At 45.0% G+C, this 9,829-nt stretch overlaps 1 pseudogene; it reads left to right on the forward strand.

Annotated features, from left to right (window-relative positions):
• The first annotated feature begins 4,423 nt into the window (after positions 1–4,423).
• LOC116089059 lies at positions 4,424–5,376 on the forward strand (annotated as a pseudogene).
• The last annotated feature ends 4,453 nt before the right edge of the window (positions 5,377–9,829 follow it).

Below are 9,829 nucleotides of genomic sequence, written 5' to 3' on the forward strand. Positions count from 1 at the left end.
TCTCTGTGTAACCCTGGCTGTCCTGGAACTCACTCTGTAGACCAGGCTGGTCTTGAACTCAGAAATCCTCTGCCTCTGCCTCCCAAGCACTGGGATTAAAGGTATGCACTACCACTGCCTGGCAGCCTGCTAGATTTCTACCAATACATATTTCCTGATGGTGACATTTGTACTATAACCACACGGGATGTTGCCTTTAAGGAACCTGGACAAAGGGCATACAAACTCTTTCTATATCATGTCTTATAACTATTTGGGAATTCCCAGTGATCCCAGATGAGGAGTCCGGAAAGTGCTAGGAGGCCAGAGCTGTTTTAGGACTTAGAAAGGAAAATTGTACATATAATGCTCATCTTTGGCAAACTTTCTGGGACTGTGTGAATCATCAATGTCATCTTCAAGTCTGGAGGTAAACCTAGAGTGCGGTTTTATAATTGGAGGTCACACCGTGATGATGTACCCACCTGAATCCTGTCTTTTAAATCTGGAGTTAGAGGCCTTAGTAATTTTTTTCTCTCATTGGTGTCCATGAGCTGTACTAGACTTCAGTAAATGTTTCTGTTACTTAAGAGATTTTCTGTGAGCCGTTGAATGTTGTGGTATGGGTGCTCTCTATAAATACTGCTTAAAATTAAATGGCAAAGTCTCCCAATTCACATCCTGCCAAGTATCTTACCACACTTCCCCCCCCCTTGCCTGTTTGCCTGCCATGTTATCCTCTATAATGAGTGAGTTACAGTAATTGTAGCTGGAAAAATCATCATGCAAAGAGGGGTGGGGGAAAGCGGCTCAAAACCTGCCTTATTTTTAAATGAGTAAAGCTTCTGTCGTTTTTTTGGCCGCGTTTCAGCCTCACAGCGAAGTGGAAGAGCCAGTGGAGTAAACGGCACGGGGTGGGGGTAGGGGGGAGTGTCGTGGTAACATCAATTAACCGGATTTCATTTTCCCTTAATAAAGAAATTCGGTTTTTCCACAGCTAACTGTATAATCAATTTGCTGCCCTGCTGCTTTGCTAACTGGCTGTTGGCACCCCTTCAATACTATTGAGCCGAGCCTATGGCCAGAGCTCGAGGAGGAGCCAGAGACAGGGAGGAGGAACCCTCTGCCTGGAGCCAGCAGAGCTGGCTCTTTGCTGAAAATTTTCTGCCCTTTGTTTGCTCCTGTCTTTCTTTCGTTGTTGTTTGGAATCATGGTCTCATGTAGCCCAGGCTGGTCTCACTAGTAGTGGAGGATGACCTCTGAGATTACAAACATGGATCATCACATCTGCTTTATGCAGAGCTGGGGATTGAACCCAGGGTTTCCTGCTTGCTACACAAGTACTCTACCAGTTGAGATAAACCCCCGGGCCTGAACCTTTTAGTCCCCCCTCCCCATTTTCCCTCTTCCCTCTCCTCTTCTTTTTATCTACGTATTTCTTTTGAAATTGCTTGTATTTAGGAGTACGTGTGTGCGGGGGTGGGGTGGGGCGGGGCGGGGCATGAGGCATCGGAGGAGTGTGCAACGACAAGGCGTGGGCGTGGAGGTCAGACAAATTGCTTGCTGCAATCTGGTCTCTCCACTGTGTGGATCCCCAATGATTGAACTCAGATCATCAAGCTTGCTGGTGGCAAATGACCTCCCCCCTGAGTCATCTCATTGGCTGGCTGACTTCTCTGCAGGGAGAAGATCTGGCTAAGATGCCCAAGCTTGCCTTAACTCCTTGAGCTCATATGATCTTGCTGCCTCAGCCTCCTGCTCTTTCATTCCGTTTGTAAAGAATAGCTAATTTTACTTATGATCATTAGTGTGTTCGTGGGTACTTTTATGTCACCTTAGTAACTCTAATGCGTTTGTGCACTGCTGTACGTCAGAGGACTTGCTTCTGCCCTCTATTGTTTGAAGCAGGGTCTCTCGTTTCTAAAGTTCTGTGTACTCAGTTAGCTGACCTGTTAGCTTCTAGATGATTCCTCTGTCTTCACTTCCTGTCTCCCTGTAGGTGTTTGAGGATTACAGGTGTGTACCACCTCTAGATTTTTTATGTGGGTTCTGGGGATCTAACTAAGGTCAATGGACTTACGAGTGCTTTACCCACTGAGCCATCTTCAAGATGTTCCATGCATCCCCACCCCTCTGGTCACCTGAGCCTCTGGTATAACCTCTGACATGGTCTCAGAGCTGCCTTAGTCACGTTCTGATGTCTGGTTGACAAGTTCAAAGTCTTCCATTGACTGCAGCTTGGAGCACTCCGGAAGGATTTTAGTTTTATGGTACTATCTAACGATGCAAGAAATTAGAATGTTGAGAAAAAAAAAACAAACCTGTGTTTCCAGTATAGTTGTCTGCGAGTAAAGTAGCTGAGTCTGTAGCAAATGCTCTTTGCAATCAGCACTTTCAAGTTATCCTTCTGCGGGCTTGGAGAGAGCGCAGAAAAACACACTCTACCCTAAGTGCTGATTGTGTTCTCGCAGCCTGTCCCAGGCCTGCAAATTATACCCTATACGACGGATCGCTCACTAACTCACTTGTAATCCCACATTTTCTCTCTGGCTCACTGGATTACAAGACACAAGCTAAACATACAAGATAAACAAATATTATCTTTAGTCACAGAATCACCAGACAAAAGCCCCTCAGAGCAAGCTGCCTCCACCCTCCTCGTGGCTACCTCTCCTCCTTCTCATGGCTGCACTTCAGTTTGAGGATCATGGACTTGGGAGGCCTGAGGAAAGCTCGAGTCAAGCCAGCCAGGACACCATCTGTCCTAAAATTTGATTTGCTCCCCAGATAGCTTTGCTATCTTCAGCCCCTCAAGTACCAGGCCTCTGAGGATCGCACACCTTGAGGGGTCATAGCATAGAAGCCCACGTTAAGCTCCCTACCCTCAGCTGTGGCTCCTTCCATTTTTTGGACATTCATAACTTTAACTATATAGTTGGGGCTCCATGTCTCTGTGTCCTCATTCCTTAGTGATAACTATATCACAGTTTGGAATCAGTTCCTCCTCCAAAACTGTTACAATTTCCCACTTTCCTCCTCCCTGACTTTTTTTAGAGGGTTCCTAAGATGTATTCTAATGAGCTGAGATATTTGTCTAGTTCTCTTGTGTTCCCATCTAGTATTGGGATTCTTTTCTTATGGGTTAAACTCAAAGGAGTAGCAAGAACTGGAGCAGTAAGAACACGTATCCCTTGACTGCAACTTCTGTTTCCCTGGAATCTCCAGGGTCAGTGTCCACCCTAGGCCATGCCTGCAATGAAACACAGCATTCTTATTTTCCCCATGAACACACCCAACTGTTTACTTTAGCCCTTCACTTTCCAACGTGATCTCCGTATATGGACTTAATCAACAATACATTCAATCGCCTTCAAATCAGAAATTCAAGCACACTAGAGGACTCTCTCTCTCTGATCATAGGAAAACAAACATACAAGACAATCATGACTAAATTTCTGTTTGGCCATCATGGAGAATTGATTAAGAGTGGTGCTGTCACTTGATAAACATATCTTAACAGAGACTGTGTAGCTATACAAAGTCTGTTGTTTGTCCTCAAGACACAGAGCAGAGCCATAGCTCAGGTCTCATCGAAGCATCTCCCAGATGTCTAGATTGAGGCAGGGAGAACCCTTGGAGACAGTTGTGCAATGAATGGCCTTCGGACAAGCCATGACAAGCCCAGGCAATCATTTGAAGAAAACTTTTCCAAAAAAATCTTGTAGGGAGCTCCCAATGTAGGCAGCACAGAGATCATGTCAAGCCCTATGACAGTGGCCACACCTCCTGTGTCCCTGCAGATAACCATGCAGATAACCCTGTGTCCCTGCAGATTCAAGAGATTTTCAGTCATCACTCAGAAGCCACCACACACTCCACAAGCACTCCCGTTCGTGAGCCTGAAGTCTTCGGTCTCCTGCTCCCCAGGGCAGAGTCAGCCTACAGCCTTACTTTCTTTGCTGTGTTTGTACAAGATGCCACTGAGGCCTAAGCCTTTGCTCTTAACCTAGAACCACAGATGTCTAATAAAATTCCTTGGCAAGCAGAATCTCAAAGGATCGCTCATCCTTCCTTCCTTTCTTTCTCTCTTTCTCTCTCTTTCTTTCTTTCTTTCTTTCTTTCTTTTTTTCTTTCTTCCTTCTTTCCTCCCTCCCTCCCTCCCTCCCTCCCTCCCTTCCTTCCTTTCTATTTACCATTTATTTCTCTGATCATTATTTTTCCTTTTAATTAAAAATATATAAAATATATTTTGATCATGTTCCCCTCCCCCTACTTCTTCAGATTCTCCCCCTCTCTACCCACCCAAATTTATGTTCTTCCTTTCTCTTAAAACACACACACACCGAAGAGCCAGAGCCCGTGGGTCCCCCGCACTGCTCACTCCTGCGCCGCGCTGGCCCCGCAGTCTCCTCCCGGTCCTGCGCTGCAGTTCCCCGGTGCAGACATGGCCTCGGGCTCCGCCTGCACGGCGGTGAAGATTGGAATAATTGGTGGAACAGGCTTGGATGATCCAGAAATTTTTGAAGGAAGAACTCAAAAATATGTGGATACTCCATTTGGCAAGCCATCTGATGCCTTAATTTTGAGGAAGATAAAGAACGTTGATTGCGTACTTCTTGCAAGACACGGCAGACACCACACCATCATGCCTTCAAAAGTCAACCACCAGGCGAACATCTGGGCCATGAAGGAAGAGGGCTGTACACATGTCCTTGTGACCACAGCTTGCGGGTCCTTGAGAGAGGAGATCCAGCCAGGTGACATGGTCATCATCGATCAGTTCATTGACAGGACATCCCTTAGACCTCAGACCTTCTATGATGGGAGTCATTGCAGTGCCAGAGGAGTGTGCCAATATCCCAATGGCTGAACCGTTTTGCCCCAAAACAAGAGAGGTCCTCATAGAAACAGCTAAGAAGCTTGGACTCCGGTGCCACTCAAAGGGGACGATAGTCACAATTGAGGGGCCTCGTTTCAGCTCCCGGGCAGAAAGCTTTATATTCCGTACTTGGGGTGCGGATGTTATCAATATGACCACTGTTCCAGAGGTGGTGCTTGCTAAAGAGGCTGGAATTTGTTATGCAAGCATTGCAATGGCAACCGATTATGATTGTTGGAAGGAGCATGAAGAAGCAGTGCCAGTGGATGGGGTTTTAAAGACCATGAAAGAAAATGCCAATAAAGCCAAAAGTTTACTCCTTACTACTATACCTCACATAGGGTCGATGGAATGGTCAGAAACGCTCCGTAACCTGAAGAACATGGCCCAGTTTTCCGTTTTACCACCAAGACATTAAAACAGCATGGCTGACACAAGAAGACTTTCTACTTCTAGTCTTTGGGGAATTTGGCTTAAACAAAAATGGGAAAGATCCGCAGCCTTCATGCCTTTGCCTGGAAAGAAAGACACTGTTAGCAATTCAACCAAGATCCCGGCTCCTCCAGGACCCAGAAGGAAAGCAGACAGCCTGCCAGACAAAGCCCGAGAGCACATCTGTCTCATTTTCCCTATTAAACTGATAGCAAGGAAGACTGGTGAGAACATCCACTTCCCTACACTGCTAAGGAACCAATACGAGCTCGAGATGGGATTGTGATTGTAAACTGGTGCCATGTTTCCGGCACCTTGGTATTTATTCTAGGAGTTTCTCTTGAAGAAGTTATGAGATACTCATTCGAAGAATCGTGTAAAAGAAGGACATTTCCTGTCATAGTAAAATAACCAAAACTATCTGAATATCAAAAAAATTAGGTGTGTTGTATTTCCGTTATACTTAGGCTATGGAGTAATCAAGTGGAAATCATGTTTTCTCACAAAGAAATGATCAATCTTTTTCTCTACTTTTAAGTATCAAATAATAAAGTTGTAAAAATTAAAATGGACTTAGAGAACTTTGAAACTCTTTTGGTAGTGAAGCAAAGACAATAATATAAATGCTCTGTGTATGTGATTCAAGATATATAAGCCAAATAACCCCATTCCCCAAATAAAGAAATAAAGAAAGCACACACACACACACACACACAAAACTCACAAAACAGGGGCTGATGAGATGGCTCAGCGGGTAAGAGCACTAACTGCTCTTCCAAAGGTTCTGAGTTCGGATTCCAGCAACCACATGGTGGCTCACAACCACCCGTAATGAGATCTGACACCCTCTTCTGGTGTGTCTGAAGACAGCTACAGTGTATTGAGCCAGAGCGAGCGGGGTGGAGTGAGCGGGCTGGCAGAGGTCCTGACTTCAATTCCCAGCAGCCACACACATGATGGTTCGTGACCATCTGTACAGCTACAGTGTACTCATACACATTAAATAAAAAAAATAAATCTAAAAAAAAAAACCCTCACAAAACAAAAATCAAAATAAACAAGTAAAAGACCCATAAGAAAAAAAAAAGCCAAAAAACAAAACTAATCAGAAAGGCCACAAAAATACCACCGAGTTCATTTTGTGTTGGCCAGCTACTCCTGGACATGGGGCCTGTCCTGGAGCATGGCTGATATACCCAGTGACATTCCATTGGAAAAAACCGAGTTTTCCCCTTTGCCAGGGGTATCAGTTATAGACAGTTTCTTGGTTGGGGGGGAAGGCTGTGTTTGCTCTCAGTGTTGGGATCTCGTCTGGTTGAAACCTGTGCAGGTCCTGTTCGAGCTGCCACAGTCTCTGTGAATTCATATGTGCATCAGTCCTGCTGTGACTGGAGTCATCCACCACCTGACTCTTAAGACCTTTCCACCTCCTCTGCTGCATAGATCCCTGAGCCCTAAGGCTCCCCATTGGGTTTGACAAAGGCAGTCTATTTAGGACCAAGTGGTCCAAGGCCTGGCATTCTCTGCACACTGTCCAGTTGTGGGTCTCTGTGTTAGTTCTCATCTGATGCAGGAGGAAGCTTCCTCACTGATGGTCGAACAAGGCACTGACCATAGTTATAGCAGAAAGCCATGTAGAGTCTTCGAACTGGTGCATTCTTTAGCAGAATAATAGTATTAGGTTTTCTCCTGGGCCCATGAACTGTCTAGGATAGGTCTGGGTGTCAGGGCTCAGCTCCATCTCACATCCTTAGTACTAAAGGTTGAATGGAGAGTTAATGATTGTAGGAAGCACACTAAAGCTGTGTTACACCCCATTCCAGTCCAGCCCAAACTCCTTTTTCTTTCAAATGTTCTGCACACACACACACACACACACACACACACACACACACACACACACACAAAGAGAGAGAGAAAGAGACAGAGACAGAGAGACAGAGAGACAAAGACACACACACATAGAAAGAGAGATACACACACACAGAGACAGATAGACACACACACACACACCATAAGCAAATCAAAGTAGACTTTAAAACATTCCACGTGACCACAGGCAGAGCTGCCGTGAAAAGCCGTGCCTTGGGCCTTCTCTGCACCCTGGCCTCATGGCCTATGCTGTGATCAGAAGCATTCAGTGGGACAACTGGCACAGACTGAAATGTGGGCGACAACTAAGAAACAAGTTTCGGAAAATAGCTTGAGGTTTTTGAAATGAGCAAAAACCTAGCATTTGCCTTTTGCCTTTGGTATTAATAAGCACATACTCTTCCCATCCTGCTGATATTGAACACCTGGGCAAAATACAAAACTATCCCTTGTTTCCACACTTACATACTTTTTTTGGTACATAGAAAACAATAACTTAATTGCTATAATGATACAATAAATCAGATTTATCATGCAATGAGACATGCTACTTGTCTTTTAATTTTCAGTCTGTGTTAGGCACAGACTGAAAAGGTATCTCTCCCTGGGCTCTGTCTCTCGGAGCCCTAGTCATTGTCATGGGGAACAAGGTGATGCATGGCACCTGCTGCTCAGTTTTTCACTTATTAACCATGGAACAATTATCTGTTTGGCACCAACTAACATTTTGGGTACTATGGGGATTTATGTCAAGAGAGTCACAAGAGGAAACAGATGGTACCCCCAAATCAGCATAGTCCGGGGGAAGTCTCTTTACAAAAGAGACATCAAACGTTTGGAAGAGTCTGGATGGGATAAGTTTGGGTAAGTGGTCATATTTTCTTCCGGTATGAGCAGAGACACCGGGCACATACAGCGGCCCCCAAGCTGGCCTCAGCTGGATCATGAAGAGTGCAGAGCCTGGTGGCTGTCCCCTTGTGCCGCAGCATGGATCACAGACCTGGTATAGAGAGCCAGGCTTAGGTCCTGAAAGAGGGGGAGACGTCCACTCCAGGCGTTATCAGAGAGCAGGTGGGTCAGAGTGCTCAGGGCTGTGGCAGGTATGCCCTAGGGCTGACTTCTAGATGAGACTAAGTAGAAGGCAGTCCTGGGTAACAGGGCTATGGATAGTGGCTTTGCTGCATCAAAAGCATGGCAACAGTATAGTGGATAAGTGCTTCCTTTGCATGGTGGAAGGTAATGTCAGATATCGGAAAGAGAGAGCCACTTCATGAAATGCAGACTGTATTTGCGATTCTTTCTCTTGCCATAGGAATAGCTAGGTGAGATGCCACTCACTGTACAGTAATCAGTTGATAACTGTTCTCATGTGGATGTCTGCATGAGAGCTCCCTCTACCTCTGCCAATGCAAATATTGAAATGCCTAACATAATGGTAGAAGAGAGTAGGGGAGATGATTACATCATGAAGTAGATACATTTGTGAGTAGAACTAGTGGCTTTGTAAGAGACAATTGAGAATTAGTGAGCACACTCCACCATGTAACATGTCGCACGAAGGTGACATGTCCTTAGCATCCCCCTCCCATAAAACGGTGACATCGTCTAACCAAGAAGTTGGTCTTCATTTGACACCAATCTGCCAGGATCGTGACATTAGACTTCCCAGCCCCCAGAAATGTGAAAAGTACATTTCCTTTGTTCAATGCAATATGTGCACAGAGATACTTTACCCAGCTAAAAGGAATGCAACCACAGCATTTGGAGGAAAATGGATGGACTCAGAGATCATCATGTTAAATTAAATAAGCTAGATTCATCAAGACATATATTCCATTTTTCCCCTGGATATTGAAGACCGATCTCTCTCTCTCTCTCTCTCTCTCTCTCTCTCTCTCTCTCTCTCTCTCTCTCTCTCTCTCTCTCTCTCTCTTTCTTCCTGCCCTTCTCTGGGAGAATGCCTGACAGGAGCTTCTTCTTTTTTTTCTTTATGTAGCTCTGGCTGTCCTGGAACTCACTCTATAGACCAGGCTGGCCTCAAACTCAGAAATCCTCCTGCCTCTGCCTCCCAAGTGCTGGGATTAAAGGCTTGCGCCACCACTGCCAGCTTGACAGGAGCTTCTTAAAGGAAAGACTTCTTTTGGCTAAAGATGCATAAGGAGACACTGTGGGGACACTTACAGGGATACAGTCCACCATGGCAAGGGAAGGCACAGAGCTTAGAGTTAGACAGATGAGAGCTTGGGACATATTCAAATCTGGAGGATCAGAAAATGGAAACCTTAGGCTACAGCTGGAATCGACTATATCCTCAAAGGACCATTGGTAGTGGCATACAGGCATAGCCTATATCTGCCAGTGAGGATCCATATCAAAAAGTTCTACAACCAAATGTCTGCAAAGAACCCAGGGGACAATTCAAATTCAAAGCTTAAGAGACACTGGTGCACACAAATAAATTGCCACTTTATTCATTTTTCTTTTGTCCTTTAACCTTTAACTTAAAGTACTTAGGACATTATGATTTTGTTTTCATTTTCTTCTTTTCTTTTCTTTTTTCTTTTTAGCATCTTCGTCACAGCATCTAGCAATACAGGCAATGCAGGGGTTCCTTAGTTTGATTATCTGTAGTGATGGCCTCTGCTTTATATCAACTTGACACATGCT

The sequence above is a fragment of the Mastomys coucha genome, unplaced genomic scaffold, assembly GCF_008632895.1.
Source record: "Mastomys coucha isolate ucsf_1 unplaced genomic scaffold, UCSF_Mcou_1 pScaffold14, whole genome shotgun sequence".
Classification (NCBI taxonomy): domain Eukaryota; kingdom Metazoa; phylum Chordata; class Mammalia; order Rodentia; family Muridae; genus Mastomys; species Mastomys coucha.